Source organism: Arachis hypogaea, chromosome 17, assembly GCF_003086295.3.
Source record: "Arachis hypogaea cultivar Tifrunner chromosome 17, arahy.Tifrunner.gnm2.J5K5, whole genome shotgun sequence".
In the NCBI taxonomy this organism is placed as follows: Eukaryota; Viridiplantae; Streptophyta; class Magnoliopsida; order Fabales; family Fabaceae; genus Arachis; species Arachis hypogaea.
The window spans coordinates 33,710,600-33,734,547 of record NC_092052.1 but is presented as its reverse complement, the minus strand read 5'-3'; the positions used below and the strand labels follow the sequence as shown (position 1 = coordinate 33,734,547).

Genomic DNA, 23,948 nt, shown 5'->3' with positions numbered 1-23,948 from the left:
CTAAAAACCGCACTGATCAACTTGATGCCCAAGTTTCATGGCTTACCTGCTCAAGAGCCTATCAAGCACCTTAGGGATTTCCAGACAGCCTGTTCTACTGTTAGGCGTCATGGTGCAGATGAAACTTCTATTCTGTTAACCGCTTTCCCATTTTCTCTTGAGGGAAAAGTGAGGGAGTGGTACTACTCCCAACCTGAAACAACTGTTACCAACTGGGATACACTCAAGAGAAAATTTTTGGAAAAATACTTCCCAGCTAAAGTCACAGATAGACTGAGAAAAGAGATCTCCTGCATTGTTCAAGGTGAATTAGAGACTCTCTATGAATATTGGGAGCGCTTCAACAATTTCCTAGACGCATGTCCCCATCACATAATTGGTAAACTAGTATTGATCAGCTACTTCACTCAAGGCATGAACTCCCATGATAAGACTACACTGGAAGGTGCCAGTAATGGTTCTCTGAAAAAGTACACAACCGCAGATGAAGCATGGCAGCTGATTAGCGACTTAGCTGAGTCCACTAGGAATCACAGACAGAGGTGCAACCATCCCAAAGCTGTTGCAGAGATTTCCTCTAGCAAAGAAACTACTGCTCTCACCCAGAACATATGTGAAATGACCAACCTACTGAAATAGATGCAGTTAAATCAACAACAGGCACAACAAGCTCAGTCTTCACCACAACAAAGCCAACAGTTAGTTCCACAAAGAGTATGCGGGATCTGTGCTGATTATAGTCATTATACTGATGAATGTCCGCAACTCCAGGAAGACAACACCGTGGCAGCCACTGACAACTTCTATGACCGCCCGAATCAAGGATACAATCAACAAGGTGGCAACTACAACCAAAGTGGCAACAATAACCATGGATGGCAGGACAACTCCAACCAAGGCTAGAGAGATAATTCTAACCATGGCTGGAGGGATAACTTTAACAGAGGAGGTAGAGACAACAATGAAAACCAGAGGTGGAATAATAATAATAACAACAGATAGCAGAATCAGAACCAACCTTACAGAGCACCTCACCTAAGACAATCACAAGGACCCCAGCAAACCCAATAACAAGTTTCTCAGACTGCTTACTCTAATTCTCATCAAATAACGAGATGCTCCGTTCTCTTGCGTAAGGACAACAAGACATGTAGGCGCAGCTGAACTCTAGTCTGAATGGCTTGACTGCCACTTTACAAGCTCTCATCTCCCGGATGGATTCCTCACTTAATTCCACACATCAACCTACAAGCTCTAATGGAATTCCTTCTCAACCACTGCCTAATCCCAAGGGTGGCATCAATGTCATCACTCTAAGGTCTGGAACCACGCTGCAGGAGAGGAACCATGAGGAGCCAAACCCACCAGAAAATGTGCCAGCAGAGGATGTGGTGGAAGTGGAAGATGCTGAAGAAGAAGAGGACATACAAGACATAGTTGAAGAAGAAGCTCAGCCACATAATGAAGCACCAAGGGATGCTGAAGCTACGAATCGCGCCCCTCCTATTCCATTTCCACAACTTGCAAGGAAGCCCATAAAACAGATGGAACTTGACCCCAAAATGGTAGAAATATTCAAAAAGGTCGAGGTAACTGTTTCCCTTTTTGATGTTATTCAACAGGTACCTAAATACGCAAAGTTTCTAAAGGATTTGTGCATACATAAAGATAAAATTAATGAATTAGAAACTATTCCTTTAGGTAGTTCTATATCTGCTTTGATGGGAAATATACCTGAAAAATGTAGTGATCCAGGTCCATGTATGGTTAACTGTACCATTGGAGGTGTGATATTTTCTGATTGTATGTGTGATTTAGGAGCATGTGTTAGTATAATGCCTTTGTCCATATATGATACTTTGAGGCTCCCTCCCTAAAAAAGGTCGGCAGCTCGTTTTGTGTTAGCAGATAAAAACATTATTACAGTAGTTAGAATTGCTGAAGATGTACTAGTGATCATTAAGGGGCTTACATTTCCTATTGATTTCTACATCCTGGAAATGCCCCCTAATGACTCAGGAAGACCATCATCAATCCTGCTTGGAAGACCATTCCTGAAGACTTCAAAGTTCAAGCTGGATGCATTCTCAGGAACTTACTCCTTTGATATACATGGCAGAACAGTGAGTTTCAGTTTAAACGAAGCTATGAAGCATCCTCCAGAAGATCATTCTATCTTCCAATGCGACATTATTGATGAAACTGTAGCTGAAGTTCACCAGGAAGAATTAGAAGAGAAGTATATGGAGCAAGGTCCAAGTGTGGGGACACTTTCTGAAAACAATGAGAAGACCTTACCATTATCACCAGTCCCGGATGATCCAGAGCCTAGCTATGAGCAGAAATTAGAATTAAAGCCCCTTCCTCCACACCTCAAGTATGCTTACCTTGAGGACAAGCAGAAGTTTCCAGTCATCATTGCAAAGGAACTCACTTCTCAACAAGAAGAACAACTACTCAGTGTGCTGAGAAAACATAAGAAAGCAATTGGATGGAGCTTAGCGGATATAGTGGGCATTAGCCCTCAAGTTTGTGAACACAGAATATTCTTAGAAGAGGGAGCAAAGCCTGTCCGTCAGCCTCAAAGAAGATTGAATCCCACCATCTTAGAAGTTGTTAAGAAAGAAGTAACCAGACTACTTGAAGTAGATATCATTTACCCCATCTCAGATAGTGAATGGGTCAGTCCAGTACAAGTGGTGCCCAAGAAGTCTGGAGTCACAACAATAAGAAATGAGCATGGAGAGCTCTTGACAACTAGAGTGTGAAATTCATGGAGAGTTTGCATTGACTATAGGCGTCTCAACCAAGCCACTCGCAAGGATCATTACCCCTTGCCATTCATTGATCAGATGCTTGATCGCTTGTCAGATAAATCTCATTATTGTTTTTTAAATGGTTATACAAGCTATTTTTAAATTCATATAGCTCTTGAAGATCAAGAAAAGACTACTTTTACATGTCCTTTTGGGACTTATGCTTATAAGAGAATGCCCTTTGGCTTATGCAATGCACCTGCTACTTTCCAAAGATGCATGATGAGTCTTTTCTCTGATCTGATTGAGAACTGTATGGAAGTTTTTATGGATGATTTTAGCATATATGGTGATTCATTTAGCCTTTTCTTGGATAGTTTATCTAGAGTGTTAGACAGATGTGTTAGTACAAACCTTGTATTTTCTAGTTTACCTTACCCCTCCTCCGTGAGGGAAGTCCGTTCGTTCCTTGGCTATGCAGGTTTTTACAGGAGATTCATTAAGGACTTCAGTAAGGTAGCATTACCTTTATCCAGATTGCTGCAGAAGGAAATTGAGTTCGAGTTCAGTGAAAGCTGTATGCAAGCGTTTGATAAGCTGAAGACCGCCCTGACTCAAGCTCCAATTGTGAGAGGACCAGACTGGAGCCAGCCATTTGAAATCATGTGTGATGCTTCCAACCATGCAGTAGGATCAGCGTTGGCTCAGTGCGAAGGTAAGGACCCTTTTGTAATTGCTTATGCATCTAAGACTCTAGATGCTGCTCAGTCTAATTATACTACTACTGAAAAAGAGCTTCTTGCTATTGTTTTTGTTCTGCATAAATTCTGAGCCTATTTACTTGGTACTAAGGTAGTAGTGTACTCAGACCATGTAGCTCTAAAATATTTATTAGCTAAAAAGGAGTCCAAACCAAGGCTAATATGTTGGATACTACTGCTACAAGAATTTGATTTAGAAATTAAGGACAGGAGTGGTAACCAGAATCTAGTGGCAGACCACTTGAGTCGCCTTGAGCACATTAAGGGTGACTCCACTCCTATAAATGATAATTTCCCATTTGATAGCTTACAAGCAGTATCTAAAGTAGTTCCTTGGTATGCACCTGTAGCTAATTATCTAGTTAGCCACACTTTTCCTCCAAATTTTACTAAGCACCAGAGAGACAAGCTGAAAAGCGAGTCCAAATATTATATATGGGATGATCCATATTTATGGAGGTGCGGCGCTGACCAGGTAATTAGACGGTGTGTGCCTCAATCAGAATTCTAGTCCATTTTAGAGGCCTGCCACTCATCTTAGAGTGGAGGACATTTTGGCCCTCAAAGAACAGCTAGAAAAATTCTAGACTGTGGATTCTGGTGGCCTATTCTTTTTAAAGATGCTGCTAAATTTTGTAAATCTTGTTCCCCATGCCAAAGGTTTGGTAATATATCCAAGAGGGATGAGATGCCTCAACAGCTTATGCTTTTCTGTGAAATTTTTTATGTTTGGGGCATTGACTTCATGGGTCCGTTTCCAAATTCTAATGGTTACTTTTATATACTGTTAGCCATAGATTATGTTTCTAAGTGGGTGGAAGCAATTCCTACCCGCACTGATAATGCTAACATTGTTGTTTCCTTTGTTAGAAACCATATTATCTGTCGCTTTGGATCACCGCGAGCAATCGTGAGCAATCAAGGCACCCATTTTTGTAACAGAAAACTAACAGGATTACTGAAAAAGCATGGGATAATTCACAAAGTAGCAACAGCTTATCATCCCAGACCAATGGACAAGCCAAAGTCTCTAACAGAGAGATTAAACGTATTCTGGAGAAGATAGTAAAACCTCATAGGAAGGATTGGAGTGCCAGGCTACAAGATGCACTCTGGGCATATAGAACAGCGTACAAGACACCCATTGGGATGAGCCCCTTCCGCTTGGTATATGGAAAGGCTTGCCACCTCCCCGTAGAGGTGGAACACAAGGCTTTCTGGGCTGTACGAGAGTGCAACATGAATCTTACGGAAGCTGGTGCTAAAAGAAAGCTACAACTAGCAGAACTAGAGAACCTCCGCCTAGAAGCATATGACAACTCTAGGCATTACAAGGAGAAAATGAAGGCTGTCCATGACAAGCACATTAAAAGGAAAGAATTTAGACTAGGAGAGTTAGTCCTACTATATAACTCCAGACTGAGACTCATGCCAGGTAAACTGAGATCAAGATGAGAAGGTCCATACAGAGTAGAAAAGGTAGAGCCATACGGAGTTTTCCACTTGCATCATCTTACTAGCTCCAAATTTCTAAAGGTCAATGGACATCGCCTCAAGATGAAGAATAAAAAGGAACTAGAGATCTTCCTCTTGGAAGACCCACCAAGAGAAGCAGAATGAGCCTAAAGAGCGTCCAACTTAAGGACATAAAAGCAAAGTGCTAGGTGGGAGACAACGCACCATGGTATGATCGTTCCGTTTCAGTCTTAGTTTTGTTTTTACTTTATTTTTATGATATTAATGACACTTCTCATCATCCCTGCATATAGTTGCATATAGTTTGCATGAGCATTCTGCATATTAATAATAATAAAAAAAAAATACGCACGTGACGCGGCAGCGTCGCTGACGCGTCCGCGTCACCAGGGCGTATTGAAGAAAAGAGAATTGGACAGAGAGTCACGCAAAAGCGTGGCTAGAGGCGTGCCTTAGGCACAAATATGCCCACACGTCCGTGTCACCCACGCGGGCGTGTCATTTGGAAAATAAGCCTCCCACGCATCCGCGTCACCCGCGCGAACGCGTGACCCTAACAATCGACGTAAAAGGGGTGTATGGTAGCAAGTTGCGATGGAGTGGGGCTGGAGTGATGCTAGAAGCACCAGCCCTGTCACGCGACCGCGTCGTCCTCCAAACATGGCTATTCACGCGACCGCATCAACCACGCGATCGCATTACCCTAAGTTTTGGCAAAATGAGTTTAACACAGAGAGTTGCGCGAATGCGTCACTACCCTCGCGCCAATCACACATTTTAGGTCACGCGACCGCGTGACCCACGCGTCCGCGCCACCTGTATTTATCGCACATCACGCGACCGCGTGACCCACGTGTCCGCGTCACGTGCGGCGCACAGAATATCCAGATCAGCCAAAATATCTTATCTTTTCTTTCCCAAATCCTAATTTTTCTTCTCCCTTCTTCCTTCTTACTCTTTCTCACTTTTTACTCTCCCCCTTTTCTTTCTTTTTCACCACCATTATCAAGGTTTTTATTTTCTTCTTCTTTCTTTACTTTTCCATTATTATTCTTATTTTTTTATTATGTTTTATTCTTCTTTTTCTTTTTACTTTCTTTATCTATATTTTCTTTTTCTTCTTCTTTCTTTTTATTCCTTTTAATTGGTGTTGGAAATTTATTTCGGTCTTTATTTTCTATATTTTGCTCGTGGATTATCATAGGATTTGTTTGACAATTAATATTACCTTTTAAAGGGTTACTTGCATGTTTTATTTTATATTTTCAAAAATATATTTACCATGCATGCTATGTGTTTGTGAAAAAGCGCGTATGGCATCATGCATTACTTTCATGTTATCATACTACCTTAATGCCCGCTTTTCACAAAACCCCTTTTATATTTTATTAATTTAATTTAATTGTCAATACAAACAGGTTATTAGTTTGAAAGACTTGGTAATATAACTTGGACATTGAATGCTTGATCTATGCTACTCATGCCAATAAACATCTTGCATTTAATTGCCATCACATGCACCTACTATATTACCTTTGATGAACTTTTCACATGTAGTCTAGACTATGTGTTAACGACATCCTTCCTTACCGTGCATTGATTACCACCCACAATATTTGCTCCCTTGCTCGAATCCTTCGCTTTACATGTACTTACCTCTTTCCTTTCTCAGGATGGCCACCAAGAAAGGAAAAGAAAAAGCTACTCCCAAACCACCAGCAAGGAGAGAAACAACAAGAGGATTAGTGGCAGAGCCATCTTCAACAGCAGTAAAGCCCTCAACAAAAAGAATCAAGAGGATCATCAAGGTCGACGAAAAAGAAAAAGCCTTCCCAGCAAAGGACACTGCGTGATTTCCTAACCGCTACTGTGAGCAGATGTTTACCATCCTGGCAGAGAGGAATTTAACAATGAATACCTTCTCATCCTCCCGACCCGCATTGCTGAATTTATTGAGCCGCAAATTGAACAAAGACAATGGGATTCCTACGAAGACAGCCATGGCAGGTTAATCTCTAATGGGTAGTAGAATTCTACTTCAAATTTCACATGCCAACCATGTAGTCTGTCTATGTCCATCAGAAGCAAGTCCCCATAATTGAAGAGGCCATTCAACAAGCTTTAGATCTCCCCTCTACTCTAGAAGGATTGGACGGATTCCAAGAAGCCTCACTCAAGCGCCAGACATACCAATTTGACTGGGACGCCGTTCTCAGAGTTATCGCACAACTTGGCAGCAGATGGATCTACGGATACCATCTATCCCGACCAAAAGGGATATCGGCTTCAGCACTTACCTTGGAGGCTCGAGTATGGGCACAGATTATGTTCCATTATGTATTTCCGAGCACTCACGAGTCCTCCTTCACTGCAGACATGGCTGTTTTACTTTGGTGTATTCTTACAGACCAGCACCTAAACTTACCAAGACACATCCGGAATGCAATGGGACACGTACAGATAACGGGCAACTTACCTTTTCCCGCCTTGGTTTCAGATCTCGTCTCAGCAGCCGGAGTTTCCTACAGAGCTGGGGACACCAAAGCCATACTCCCACAGGATGATCAGTATGTCCCTAACGGGAAATATATCAGACCACCAATAGCCACTACAAGCCAGCCTACAGAACCGACTGAAGACATTCCTCCTTCAACACCACAAGCACCTACAACAAACCAATTGCTCCATCAGATACTTGAAAGGTTGGATCGGCAGGAACACAAAGCAAAGGTAAGAGAGCGCCGTAACAAGCGCTGATTCACATACCTCAAGGAGCTACTTTTGGGAAACTACAAAGACCCAGACACCTCAGAGTCCACTTCATTTACTAGCACATGGAGCCATGACGATCCCGATGGTGGAGATGCTGCTACCAGCCCCCCTTTGTTCCTGACAGATGGCACCGAGGACGGTGCAAAGCCTTAAGTATGGGGAGGTCGGTCAGTACCTGACTTCCGGAGGTAATTTCTTTTCCTTAAACACCAGTAAAATAGGATATTTAGTTAATTTTTCTTTTGTAGAATAGGATAGATTGCATGGTAATAGGTTAGTTGCATGCATGTTCTACTTGATTGAAAATAATAAGTTTCTTCTAAGACCCTATTTTTTGAAAAATTTCACTAATTTAAATCAAAACTTTTGTGTTAAATTTATTTGAATTTGTATTTGGAACATAGTTTAAAAAGCTAAGAACACACAACCTGTGAGATTTGAGCTTAGCTACATGGTTACATTATTTAACCATAAATATTTTATTCTTGTGTGTTTGCTCCTTTATAATTGTAATCTTATTTTGTTTCATCCTATACGTCCAATGTTTAATATGTTATATGCATGCGTATGATTGAAGCCATTATTTGTTTAGCTCACTTATCCCAAATAAGCCTACCCTTTTATGTCACCCTTGTTAGCCCCCTTGAGCCTTTTTATCCCCCTTGTTCTATATTTTACCACATCACTAGCCTTAAGCAGAAAAATAAATTAAATACCCTAATTGAATCTTTGGTTAGCTTAAGATAGTGTGTTAACTAAGTGTGGGGAAATTGTGGGTACTTGGGTTAATGAAAGTGTACAGTGTTTAAATCATAAAATATTAGAAATTTGGGTACCTACTCATGTGAAACCAAAATAATTAAAATACCATGTGCATTGATATGTTATGTTTACTTTTATATTTTTAATCAAAAAAAAAGAGAAGAGAAAAAAAAAGAAAAAAATCTAAAAATATTTAATAAATAAGTAAATAAATAAGGGAAAAAATTATCCCAATGCAAAGTTAAGTCAATAAAAGATCAATGTATATATGATAAAAATTAAAAGAAAGGTTGATGCATGAGTATGTGATGCAAAAATGGGAATTATGGGTAGCTAGGCATGAATTTAGAATTACATAGAGTGTGTGTATGTTAGGTGAGAACTTAAGCTAGTCAAAGATTCATATTATAGCTCACTTGACCATACATATATCCTCACCCTTACCTTAGCCCCATTACAACCTTGAAAAGACCTCATGATGTTTGCATTGGTACATTAAATTTTTGTTGATTGGATAGATGAAGAACAAAGTTTAGAAAGCATGATTAGAGAAGAGTAGAGTGAATTAACCTAGACACTTGAGAGATTAGAGTGCATATACACTACCAGTGAGGGTTCAATGCTTGATTCTATGTTCCCTGCTTTCATGAGCTGTCTTCTTACAAGTTTACTTGTACTTTATTTTGTGATTTGAATTAGTGAAATCCAGTTCATATTTGTTCTTGAAAGGTTTATTTACTTTTAACCAAGTAGGTAGAAACATTTTGCATTTAGTTGCATTCATATAGATAGGTTGCATTTCATAAGTTTTACCATCCCTCTTCACTCTTATAGCTTCTCTTGAGCTTAGCATGAGGACATGCTAATGTTTAAGTGTGGGGAGGTTGATAAACCACTATTTTATGGTTTATCTTGTATTTAATTGAGTGGTTTTTATCAACTCTTTACTCACTTATTCATATGATTTGCATGGTTATACATTTTCCTTCCTAATTCTGTGCTTTGATTGAAAACATGCTTCTTCGGTCTTAAATTTCCTATGTTTAATCCTCTCTTATTACCATTCGATGCCTTGATGTGTGCGTTAAGTGATTTCAGAGATTACAGGGCAGGAATGGCTTAGAGAATGGAAAGGAAGCATGCAAAAATGGAAGGAATACAAGAAACTGAAGGAACTGCTAAAGCTGTCCAACCTGACCTCTTCGCACTCAAACGGTTATAACTTAAGCTACAGAGGTCCAAATGATGCAGTTTTAGTTGTGTTGGAAAGCTAACATCCGGGGCTTCGAAATGATATATAATTTGCTATAGTGGCCATACAGATAGACAACGCGAACGCGTGCTCCACGCGGACGCGTCGCACTGACGAAAATCAGCGTGATAGAATTCGCAATCAGCGATTTCTGGACTGTTTCTGGCCCAGTTTTTGGCCCAAAAAACATAGATTAGAGGATATAAATTGGGAGATTACATTCATTCATTTAGGGAATATTCAATATACATAATTTTATGTTTTATATGTAGTTTTTAGAGAGAGAGGCTCTCTCCTCTCTCTTAGGTTTTAGGATTAGGATTTCAACTTCTTCTCAGATTCCAGGTTCAATGTTCCTTTAAATTAGGATTCTTATATTTTCATTTATTCCATAGTATTTTTCCATTTAAATTTTATTGTTTATTTAATTGCTTCCAATTTTATTTCAATTATCATCTCTACTCTTTTATATCTTTAATCCTTATTCAGAGTTACAATTGGAAAGCTTTTATGACATTATTAATGCAAAGAGTATTTTTCTATTTACCTCATTATTTTTTTGATTATCTTCAAGTATTTATTTAGTCATTTATTATATGAAATTGGCATCCATGTCAATGGAGTAGGTTCCCAACTTGATTTTAGAGTTGATTAATATTTGGAGACCCTTGAGTTGGAAAACTCAAGAGTTAATTGTGATTGGCTCTCTGGCCACTAACGCTAATCCAAACACAAGGGTGAGGATTAGGACTTGTGAATAGAAGTTAGCTCCTAACTTGATTTTCCTTTATTTAGTAAAGGATAACTATGTAGAACAACAACCAATTACCATTACACTTGGAAAATCCAACAACGATAGAACTTCCAATTAATTTTCTCCGGATCAAGGCTTTTTAATTTAATTTAATTACATAAAACCTCTTTGTTAATTTTCACTGCCTTAATTTATAATTATTTTTTTTTCTATTACCCAACTCTAAAAATTCTCGAAAAACCCATAACCAATAATAACACACCTCCCTACAATTCCTTGAGAGACGACCCAAGGTTTGAATACTTCGGTTATTTATTTTTATTGGGTTTGCTTTAGTGACAAACAAAACTTTTGTATGAAAGGATTCTTGTTAGTTTAGAAACTATACGTACAATGCGATTATGTTTGTGAATTTCTTTACTAGCAGAAATACGATTATTCTTGTGTGTTTGCTTCTCTATGATTGTAATCTTATTTTGTTTCATCCTATATGTCCAATGTTTAATATGTTATATGCATGCGTATGATTGAAGCCATTATTTGTTTAGCTCACTTATCCCAAATAAGCCTACCCTTTAAATTACCTTTGTCAGCCACTTTGAGCGTTTTAATCCCATTTGTTCTATATTTTACCACATTACTAGCCTTAAGTGGAAAAACAATTAAATATTCCAATTGAATCTTTGGTTAGATTAAGATAGAAATTGTGTGTTAATTGAGTATGGGAAGATTGTGGGAATAAGGGTTAATAAGGGGATGTGTCATGATAAAATAATGGGAATTTGGGTGCCTACTCATGTGAAACTATAAAAATTAAAAAAATTCATGTGCATTGATAAGCTATATTTATTTTCATGTTCAAAAAAAAATTTAAATAAATATAAGAGGACAAAATTACCACGATTCTAAGTTAAGTTAAGTCCAAAGATCAATGCATGTGTAATAAAAAAAATTGAAATAAAGTTAATGCATGAGTATGTAATGCAAAAGTGAAGACTGTGGGTAGCTAGGTATGATTCTAAAGTTACATAGAGTATATGTATGTTGGGTGAAAGCTTAGGTTAATTAAAGATTCAATTTGTAACTTACTTAGCCATATATATGTACCCTTACCCTTACCTTAGCCCCATTACAACCTTGAAAAGACCTCATGATGTTTGCATTGGTATGTTAAATATTGTTGATTGATTAGGTGAAGAACAAAAGTTTAGAAAGCATGATTAGAGAAGAGTTGAGTGATTACCCTATACACTTGAGAGACTAGAGTGCACATACACCATTAGTGAGGGTTCAATGCTTGATTCTATGTTCCCTGCTTTCATGAGCTATCTTCTTGCATTTTTTATCTATTCTTACTGTATAAACTGAATTAATGGAATTTGATTTATGTTTGTCTTGAAGAGCTTATTTACTTTTAACCAAGTAGACAAGGATCATATATATATATAGGTTGCATTGCATTGCATGAGTTCTACATGTCCCTACTCATTTACTTTATCTCCTTCAACTAAGCATGAGGACAAGCTAATATTTAAGTGTGGGGAGGTTGATAAACCATTATTTTATGATTTATATTGTGTTTAATTGTGTGGTTTTATCAAATCTTTACCCACTTATTCATATGATTAACATGTATTTACAATTCCTTCCCAAAATCACTCCATGGTTGAAAACTTGCTTCCTAGAGACCTTTAATTATGTATTTTAATTCTCCTTTATCCCATTCGATCGTGTGATCCGTGTGTTAAGTGTTTCAGGCTTCATAGGGCACGAATGGCTTGGAAATTGGAGAGGAGGCTTGCAAAAATAGAAGGAACACAAGAAAATAAGGAGATGACCAGCGAGCAATGACGCGAGCGCATGGCCCACGCAAACGCGTGAAATGGAGAATTCGCAATGACGCGGACGCGTGCCTGACGTAAACGCGTGGATTGGAGTCTGCACGAATGACGCGAACGCGAGAACCACGCGAACGCGTGACAAGGAAAATCACTGACTGACGCGAATGCATGGGCGACGCATACGCGTGACCTGCGCGATCTGCAAAAATAACAAAATACACTGGGGGCGATTTCGAGCCGCTTTTTGACCCAGTTTTCGGCCCAAAAACATAGACTAAACCTAGGAAACATGCAAAAACTCAACACGCATCCACAGACATTCAGATTCATCACATTAGGATTACTTCAGTTTTAGATCTGAGTTTTTAGATTAGTGTTACATTGATAGTTTATGCTTTTGCTTGGATTTTTGGATGCTGAGAGTCATTACCTCCGTTGAAGACATTACTTTAGTTTGTTTCCTTATTCCCTTATTTTTAATTAGTTACTCATTGACTCTGTTCAGATAATTATGTTGCGTTTTGAATTTATTAATATATAGAGTTATTTTTATTTTAATTAATTTTAATCCTCCATTTTATTTTATTCAATTATGCCTTCTCATATTTTTATGATTATTAATTTCATGTCAATGGAGTAAAATTTTCACTTGACATGGGGGTTGATTAAGAGGAGATACTTGAGTTGGAATGCTCAAGTGTTTGGTTGAATTGGACGTTGTTAGCTAATTCCATTCCTACTGACACTAGACCTCTCCAAGGGAGAGAACTAGGACTTGAGGGTAAGAGTTAGTTCAATCACCATACTTTCCCTTATTTAGTAAGGGGTAATCGAGTGAGAACAACAACCTTTTTCCACCACACTTGAGAAGATCCAAACAAGGATAGAAGTTCCACTTAATTATTCCCCCAGTCAAGACCTTTTATTTAGAGTACCAATAATCATTCTTAGTTTAATTTTATTGTTTTAATTTTCAAGAATTTTAATTAATCATTATCAAACTCAACTTTCTGAAAATTTTCTGATTAATAAAATAGCACTCTTTCCTGCAACTCGTTGGGAGAAGACCTGGGACTCATACTCCTAGTATTTTATTTCTAAAATTTGTGACAACCCTTTTTAAATTGGTGAGGCAGGTCTTAGCCGGTTAAGAGCTATACGTGCAACGCTGTTCTCTTAAATAAAATCTCTTAATTGGTTAACTTCTGCCACGCATCACGAACCCCTCACTTTTTTACTCTTCTCTCCTTTTCACTTTTATCCTCTTCTCTCAAGTTTTCTCCTCTCATTAGCTTACATGAAGTTAAATTTCAAGTAAGTTATCTAAACTACTTATTTGTTTTAAATTTATTTTATTTTTATAATTTTAGTTTAAAATAAAATTAGTGATAGCACATAGCACATGTTAGAAAATATTAAATTTATAATTATATAGACTTAATTAATTAAAAATTCGGAATTTATTATTTAGAATAATTTAGTAAAACATATAAAGATAATTATTTAGAACTAATTATTCAAAAAATATAAGGACAAGTGATTTAGACATTATTATAAAAGTTAATTAGATTTAGTTACTTGTTGATAGTTATTGTGTAGAATATTAGGGGTTTTTGAGTTAAGTAGGTGTAGAAATTATTGTTATTAATTTTGCACTCATTATTTGTTCTTAGATATTTTGATGGACCAAGAGTTAGTAGGGTATGAACATACATTATATACATTAGATCAGGTAGAACACATTGTTAGTAGACTTGGCCAACTGGTATAATGTTTAACTTTTAGTGTTTAATAAGTTAAATAAATGTATATTATTTTATACACATATTTGACATAAATGTTAATTGTTTTTAGTCTATTAGCATGTTATGGACATGTCAAAATTTAGTGGACAGACCCGATAAGCGTATCAGGGACATACTTCTGACAGGCTAGTTTCGAGCATGTGGCATACTTGATTGAGTGGGATCATGACTGGCCTTTGGTATCCGCATTGGTAGAGAGATGATGGCTAGAGTCCCACATATTTCACATGCCATGTGGTAAGATGACAACCACCCTTTAGGATATGGCATGTCAGATGGGTCTAAATGTTGATGGAGACTCATTTAGTGGCTGCATTAGTGGTTGGGAGTAGTACTATGAGGGACGTTCTATGGAGGAAGCTACTAGGACATGTAACAGGTTCAAACCACAGACAGAGCCAGAATAAATGAACCATCAACTTGTCGTGGTTTAGAGACACGATTTGTAGGAAGTTGGCTAAGGATGCGACAGATGAGCGGCTACTGCAGTACTCCTGTGGGTTTATTATGCAGATCATAGGGACATGATATTTCCAGATGCATATAACTCCTGTGTGCACATGTGGTGGTTATCGCTGTTGGAGGACTTGGATCGTTATGGCTGATTGTCTTGGGGTTCAGCCATTCTTACGTGGTTGTACTGCTAGATGTATCGCACTACTGAGTATAGGTAGCAGAATTTGGGTGGATGCGCATGGTTGCTTCTATGATGGAGAATGTTTATATGGAGAATATTTTTATTATAATGTTTAGCACTATAATGGACTATGGTCATTTTTATTATGCCTATGATTGTTGTTATTGTTATTTCACATCTTAAATAGTAAATTTAACTAAAAGCGTACTGTAATTATAACACAACTAGCAATATCATGATCATACAATTTGCAATCGAATAACAGATGATATTAAAACAAATACCTTACATATTTAGTAATGCAAACATAAACTAAAGTTAGCATCTAACGGCCACCTGAAGTGGATGCTCCTCCATCAAATGTGGTGCATCGCTCCCGTATGGCCCACTTGATCACATAGTCCACACCTTTTCTCCATTATCCCCTCTACCTCATCCATGTTGTTGCGAATCCTAGTGGAGACAGGACGGGACGCCCTCTCTTAATTCTCATCAGCCGTAGATTGGGTCAAATATGGGAACCGTCATATGATGGCCAATCATCCTCGTGATCAATCAGTCTGAACTCCATACCGTACACGTTAAATATGGTTTCCATCCGATATACGTGATGCACGTAAGCCCTCCAATCAAGTCTAGCGCGTGAGCACACTACCAGAACATGGCAACATGGAAGGTGAAGGGCTTGAAAGTATCCACAGTCGCACTTATCATCGTCGAGCAACACTTGGTAATTTCACTGCCTAGAGCCAGGTACTGTTGCTAACTCCTCCACTGTAAATGATGTTCTCGAATGATCAAACTGATAAACGTTCATCATGTTCATATGCTTGGAGTTGAACTCTATATCCTTCATAAGTGTTTCGAAAAAATCAGCCCCCACTTGAACTTGTGCTTGAGCTTCTATTCCCTGCCTTGCAAAAAACTCACCCAATCGAAAGTAGGTTGACTTCACAAGAGCGGTTATCAGCAGGTTACGTGTGGCCTTCATGCACTCAGAAATATTAGTAGTTATGTTGTAAAATCCGGTTAATTAATGACTAATTAATCCATAAATTAGAATTTATTTTAGAAAATTAAAAATGTGATTTTTATGGCTTAATATGATAGAGGAAATAAAAACGAGAATTTTGATACCAATTATAAGGAAATCGGCCCAAGATTGGACCGAACGGGCCAAACTGGGCCAACCGAACCTATATTGGGCACCTTGGCCCAACTAAGCTCAACCTAAAACCCTAAAACAGCACTCTCTCTCCTCTCTTAAACCTCCAAAACCCTGAAATGTGTGAGAAAAGGGGGAAGAACACTCTTCCAAAGTTCTAATCCTCACTTGATCTTCAAACCAACATAACTTTTGATCCGGAGCTCCGATTGCTGCACCGTTTACGGCCACGCGTTCATCGCAATGAGCTCTAAAAAACCCACAACTTTGTTCTTGAAGTAAGCCACGATTTTAGTTCAGTTTCTTCAGCCCTTAAATTCGAATTTTTGGGTAAAAAGTGTTGACATTTTGGGCACTTTGATGTTATAGGATCCAACTAGCTTGAAGAAGAGGCTTATTCTTGTCTCCTTGATCCTTGGATGTAGTATGATTCTCAACCCTAGTAAAATTTGTTGGTTTATGATGTTTAGGTATTGAGTTGTTGTGTTTGGATGTGATAATTGTGGTTTAGGTAGTGTGTATGTGAATATTGAAACTTGATTGAAGTTTTAGAAAGCTTGGAAAAGGGCTTTGGTGTGCTAAAAATCTGTTCTTGGAGGTGTTGAAGCTTTGAGAGCTTGTGAAAAAGTGATTTGGAGGTGTTCTGGGTTGAGCGGGGAATTGGCTAAGGTATGGTCTCGGTTTCCTGTATCTAAAATGTAATGTGGTGTGAAAACTTAGGCTAGAGGCCCTAAGATAGGATTTGAATTATTGACATTATTGAATGGTTAAGATGAATTGTGTGGTCATGTATGTAATTAATGAATATTGATGTTTTGATGGTATGATGCATGAGAGATATGCATGTTTTGACATATGCTTAATGATTGGTTGATGTTGAATTGTGGGTGAAACCATGTTGATGGTGAGGATGATATTGATTGTATGTATTGATGGTTGATTGGAAATGGTATTGTTGAAAATTGGGATGAGGAAGGATATATGACATGATATTGTATTTGAAATTGAGTTATTTGATTGAGATTGGTTAAAATGGTGGAATGGTGGATTATTATTTTGATAAAAATGTTAACATATGAGTGGAGGAGACTTGAGGTTGATTTTTGATATGTTTTGGTTGGTTTTGAAAAGGGTTGAAATTGGTTTGTTTTGAAAATGGAACTTTGTGGTTTTGTATGAAAATGTGGTTTTTGGGCTTACTTTGACAGAGCATAACTTGGTCTCCGGATCCCTGATTTGTGTCAAACTTGTTTAAAAATAAAATTGGATCCGAGATGTTTATGTCATTCAAACAATGGATGGAAAATGATTTGAAACAAAAAAGTTATGCCCATTGGAAGTTTGGGGTTTGAAATTGGAATTCTGCAGCTTTTTAACTTAGTAAAATTTTTGGCAAGTCGTGCTCCCACGTGCACGCCTCAAATTCAGATTTTTACTTCCCTATGCGTGCGCCTAGCCGATGCGTACGCGTTAATGTGTGGATACAAATGCCCAGTAGAAAATTTAGAGAGTTGCGCTGGTATTGTGCTGGTTTTGTGCGATGAGCACAAAACCTACCCACGCGCATGCGTGGCCGACGCGCATGCGTCACTTGATCTCTCTGCTTCCCATGCGTGCGCATGGGCGACGCTCACACGTCACTCTGCGTTTTCAGCCTCCCACACGTGTGCATGGGCGACGCGCATGCGTGACACCATTTTCATCAAAAACTAATTTTTGAGTTTTCAAAGCCAAATTTCAAACTTCTAAGCCTCCTTTCTCACCCCTTATGTCCTAAATCCTTATAGTATGCCTAGCAATGGGAAGGAGCTAGGAAATGTGGTAACTTGTGGATGAAGTAAGGGGAAAATTAATGATGAGTGATGATCAAAGATAATTGTATGAGATACGGAGGATGATGGTGGAAGTGCTTTATATGCCATGAGGCGAAGGGCTGTAATTTTTAATAAATTAGCTGGTTATGGATTGTATTATGAGCCGAATGGCTGATTGATTGCCGAATTATGGCTGAGCTATTATTGAATTATGGCTGAGTATGATTGCATATATGCTTATTGAATGAGATGTGAATGTTGCACTTCCACTATCTGAGATACGAGTTTCCCTAGGTGAAAGCATTGGCTAGCCACCACGTGTTTCAGGTGGAGACTCGATACTCTGCTGTCCCTATGTCGTAAGTGTGGCTGGACACTGAAAGTTCCGGATGAGCTCGCCCCTGTGGATAAACACCAGTGTGGATGTTGTGAATATGTATTGATGATTATGATTGAGTACAACTCGAGTTGGGGATAAACGACAGAGGAACAGTCCAATGGTTAGCTACCAGGACTTGTCGGGTTGGCTTTATAACCGACAGATGAGACTCATCAGCCATTAGGACAGGCATACATCATATGCATTATATGTGAATTGATTGGAATGCCTAATTGACTGCATAATACTTGCTAATTGTCTAATTGCCGTATTTGCTTCCTATTTGTGCATTTCCTTGTTGATATAATTGTGTCTGTGATATCAAATTACTGATGGCGGTTGGGAGGTTCGAAGGACTTGGAAAGGGGAGTGTTAGTTAGATTGAAGATCTTTATCTAGTTGCCTGTTCCAGCTATGGTTTAGTCTATTTATAAGCTTTGATTATTTATTGGAAGTTCTAGGATTGCCTTCGGCTTTTCCAGGACATTACATGTTAGATATGTGGGCACTGTTACCATACTGAGAACCTTCGGTTCTCACCCATGTGGATTTTGTGGTTTTCAGATGCAGGTCGTGAGGCTCCTCGCTGAGGCATGCTGGAGACTTCTGGATTAGCAAAGATCCTTAGCTCTCGGTACTTTATTTTGGTTTTATGTACTTACTTAGATACTTATTATCTCCACGATATACATATGTACTATTTTGAATCCTCTTAGAGGTTGTTTTGGAGAATAGGTTCTGTAACTTGTCTTTTGGGTTTCTTTTGGGTTATCCTACTCTATATATGTATGTATACTTTTATGCTCGGACCAGTTATCTTCGCAAACCGGGTCCTGAGTTTTGATATTCGTATCTTTGGCACTCTCTTGTTTATATACTCGCGTTAGTTAATCCCTTATCTGTTTCGTTACGTTATCAATTGGAGTGTTGCGCTTTTCGATTTTACGATTTTGTTTTACCCCTTTTTCTTCAAAAGCTCCTAGTTATAAACATTTTTCACACTACTATATGTACTAAATTTTATTTTTAGAGGTCGTAATACCTCGCCACCTCTGGTTTATGACTTAAGTATAAGGCTCTGTGTGGTAGGGTGTTACATATGTTTCCGAATCTACGACCCTCGTCAGCATATTATGCCCATTGCTCACGTGGCATTTCTTCGAGCTAATTCGTGATTGCCACATTCTCTACCCTCATCTTCCGAAGTAATGAGTGAATTCTCGACGTGACTTCGAATATGCTGCGTTCACCAAGACCTTTTTCAAATCCTTGTTCTTAAAATGCGACATAAAATTAGTCACAATATGTCTTGTACAAAATGCTTGATAAGCATGCGGAGGTTTTCAACCACTGCCATCGACATGTACCATAGCATCATGGACTTGTTCTTGTTTGAGATGACTAAAAGGCCTGGCTAAGGCATCACTTGTTCCATGAGATTGAATAAAAGGCCTGGATAAGGCATCACTTATTCCATGAGATTGGACAAAAAGAATGACCAGGCTTCCTTTGTATCTCCCTTAACCATAAAAAATGCAATGGGAAAAATGTTTGAATTACTGTCTTGGGAAATCACCATCCGTAGAGTCCCTGTGTATTTGCCATACAAATGGATGCCATCAATCGAGATTAGTGTCTTGTAATTCTTGAAAGCTTCTATGCAAGGTTCCTCCCTAATGTTGTTTGCATGCAAGAATGGAGACCACTGTATCTCCTAATGGTGCAAATTTTTTAATACCACAACTTACTGGTAAGTGCACCGGGTCGTACCAAGTAATAACTCACGGTGAGTGAGTGTCGAACCCACGAGGAATAACGGACTAAGCAAGCAATGATTGATTAGCTAATCTAGTTTGACAAGTTGAAGTAAAATGGGTGATGCTCGAATGGCATAAAAAGCAATAAATTAAGAAAACTAATAACAAACGGGTGAGAAAATGGTATCAGAATGGAGTTAAGGTTTTGGAGATATTTAAATATCCAGATTAATAACAATTGTTAACCCCCTTGATCATACAATGATTATGTTCATAGCAAACCCCAGTTGATTAAATTCCTATTCCTAGGCAATCCAATCTCTTCTAATCCAACTAACCGTCAATTCCTTAATTACTCAATTGTATTAGAGGTTTAAGTTCAATTTTCGGTTTACACGCCACACTACCCTAAGAATCCCAAATCAGAGTGCAGTTAGATGTCACATACCACACTAAGTCTAGATAATTAGAAATTGTGAAGAGTTGGTTTCAAGATGTAATTCTAATGATATAACTTTTTCAAGACTCAAATAGAATTCAAGTAGAATTAGCATTATTTCCCAATAATCACTAATTCCTAGGATAAAGAACGAAACCAATCCTTAAACAGTAATCAATGTCTACATCAAGAGTAGAAAAGTAATTAATTATTCATCCATTCAAGTAAATAGAGCTCCTAACTTTAACTATGGAGGTTTAGTTGCTCATGGTATAAAAAATCCTAGCAGAGAAAAAGTGTGAACATCTAGAATGAAAATTAGGAGAAAAGAAGTCCCCGCATGGGCTCATCTATATTTTATTTATAGTCCTAATTAAAAATAGATTTAAAATTTAAATAAAACCCTAAAAGATCTTTTCTAATGGTCTTGTGATTTACAAAATCCAATCTCCTAAAGCCTTGTTGATTTGTTACACACGTGGTCCCCTCTCAAATCTTCGTGCTCAGCGCCAAACGCCAGGTTCTGGGAGTTTGGCGCCACCCAGGCAATAAGTGTTGCTTGTGCAAAACAAGCTTGTGCGCTAAATGCCGGAGGTTGGGCTTTTAGCTCTAAGTCTTCTGAGTTCAACAATAGGTTACGTAGCCTTGGGCACTAAACATCGAGTCGTGGCGTTTAGCGCCAGCCTTCTCGAGATGAATAGTCCAATTGGGCTCTTCTGGTCGTGCGTTCGTGCGATGCATGCGTATGCACGATCTCCCTTTTGCTCCAGTGATGTATACGCATGGTCCTCAATTACTTCTTTATGCCCTCTTTCACCAATTCTTCACCGGAAAATTACTTGAAATCAGTCAAATGCTACACAACTCAAAGTAGTGTCCAATGGGGCTAATCTATTAAAATCCGTCAACAAATCAACAAAAAAAACTATATAAATCACATAGAAAAGATACCAATAATGCTCACTGATAGTGAGCCAAATGTAGGTTTGGAATTTCTCAAGATAGAATATGACCTAAAGCATGTTTTAATCTACCCTAATTGCTCCCCCTTTGATATGGAATGATGCCCCTTAGATATAGCACTCAACCAGTTTCAGAAAGTCCAAAACTAGGCTCTGGAGGCCCGGAAATCGCCCCCAGCATTTTGCAGTAAATGAGTCACGTGCCTGGACCTGTGCGTACGCACAGGGATGTGTGTGTACGCACACTTGCTGATCTTTCACTTGTGCGTGCGCACAGATTGTCGTGCGTGCGCACACATGCTGTTGTGCTTCTTATGCGGACGCATAGTAGGTTGTGCATGCACATACTCCAGTGTGTGTTTGTCCTTTATTTTCTTCATGTTTTCTCCTAATTGCATGCTTTTCTTCCACTCTTATCAAGGTATTCTAACCTATTACACCTGAAATCACTCATCAAAACCATCAAGGTATCGAATGGAATGAAAGTAGAATAAAGTTGATTAAAATAAGCACAAAATAGCATGTTTTCACAATTAAGCTCAACTTAGGGAGAGAACACAAAAGTATGCTATTTGGATGAATAAAAGTGGGTTTATATGATGAAATCCACTCAAATCAATCCAAAATTTATCGTCAAATATGGATTCATCACTCACGCATCACCTAACCAACCATTTCTCTTATTTTCGATGATACACAATGCGTATGTTTCATTGACATTCCAACCCAACCTGAGTGCAGTGTACATCATACTTCAACTGGTCACTGTCTACTATCTTATACTCCATAGCCCGCCTGATGCTATACATCTTTACCACCATCACAGCTTCTTCTTTGTTGTCAAACTATTGCCTAATCTCAAACTCATGTGTTGGATTATCCTCCGGCTCTCCATGAGCAATCTACATTCATTGCATCAAGGTTTAACGTCGAATAGTGAGCAGGGTGATCGTATGGTCTAGAAATAGCAGGTTGGGTTAGCGCAACTTGTGACACTGTGAAATTGTTTAACTCTTCATCTTCCTTCTCGGGTATGTCCACTGGTTCGGCATTTACATCTTCATCATCAGACACATGGTAAGCTTGATAATGATCCTGTATTGGGTCCCCAACCACAGAACCATCGTGACTTTTATGATCTACTTCGAACACACCATCATTATAATCATCAGGATTTGATTCGTCTTGACTCCCTGGTGGCATGTTCAAATCAACCATCAACCTTCTGATGTTTGTTCTGACTGTTGCAAATGATGCATTCTCATCACCAACTTCTGACGAAGTCGCTGCACACATATCAACGAGAAACACAAATAACTTCAGCAAATGAACATTTATTTGGAAAATGGTTATGCCAACCCCTGATTAGTCGTATGTCTTCGTCATCACGTATTCGATACCTTGGTTAAATGAAACATTGTTAAAAGTCATGTTTATATACAAATATAATATAAATGAAACTTTGAGCAAAACATAAGAAAATTAAAAGAAAACCTTTTATAAATTAAAGTGCCGTACACTTCCATCAGGTATCTATATTAAATTTTTCTTACTCTTTTCATGTTTTATTGACCAATTACATGTACTATAAAATTTTTTAGCGTTATCACGTCTCTCACTTCATTCGATAAGTATACAAAGATTGGTTGTGTAGAAATAAATATAACAGATCCATCTTTGTCAAACACAATTTCACCATCTTAATGAATTGATAATAATGGTATTCTAGACATTATAAGGAGTATAGTAAAGAGAAGTGTAAAAGAGAAAAAGGTGAATATAGATGTGAATGAAGAGAAATCGGTGTATATGGATATATACTGCGTGTGGGGGAAAGTTCACTTGAAGTTCACCACTCTAGTGGGTGACGAACTTCATAAAAATATTGAAGTTCGCCGTTGAAGTGGGTGAACTTCCTTCAAACTCCAAAAAAAAAAAAAGTATCCTGAAAATTAAAGATAAAATAATTTGTTTTCGGAAATAAATAATTTTTTATGGGTAAATTATACCTTTTGTCTCTGAAGTTTGACAAAATTTTTAAAAATACCCCTAAATTTTATTTTGTTTCAATTTTGTCCCAAAAGTTTTCTATTTGCATCAAATATATCCCTGACGGCTAATTTTTCAAGAAATTTAAGACCGATTCAACAACAATTTCATAAAAACAACCCCTCAACACAAACAAATCAAACAAAATTTTCATGCATTATTGTTAGATTGGTTTTAAAATTTTTGAAAATTTAGCCGTCGAGGTTATATTTGATGCAAATTGAAAACTTTTGGGACAAAATTGAAATAAAATAAAATTTAGGGGTATTTTTGAAACTTTTGTCAAATTTCAAGGACAAAAAATATACTTTACCCTTTTTTTATTTATTTCAGAAATTTTTCTTGGATACTGAGCCTGAAAATTATCTAAGAGTATATCTTGGGTACTCTGTACCTATTTCTTGCTTTTGCTTTTATCTCGGATGCAATCGCCATGTTATTTAAATTTCTGTATCATAATTTGGATACTGTATAAACGGGATGTGCCTTTAATGTGATTTTTGACACTGTATCTGAGATATAATATGTTGTGCATATCGATAAATAATTAAATATTCTACTGTTTAC

At 38.0% G+C, this 23,948-nt stretch overlaps 1 non-coding gene across 1 annotated transcript; it reads right to left on the bottom strand.

Moving 5' to 3' along the window:
- Positions 1-270: 270 nt before the first annotated feature.
- On the bottom strand, positions 271-374 carry LOC112768755 (small nucleolar RNA R71). The gene has a single exon (XR_003186148.1). It is a non-coding gene; the product is annotated as a small nucleolar RNA R71 (small nucleolar RNA).
- Between the last annotated feature and the right edge of the window lie 23,574 nt (positions 375-23,948).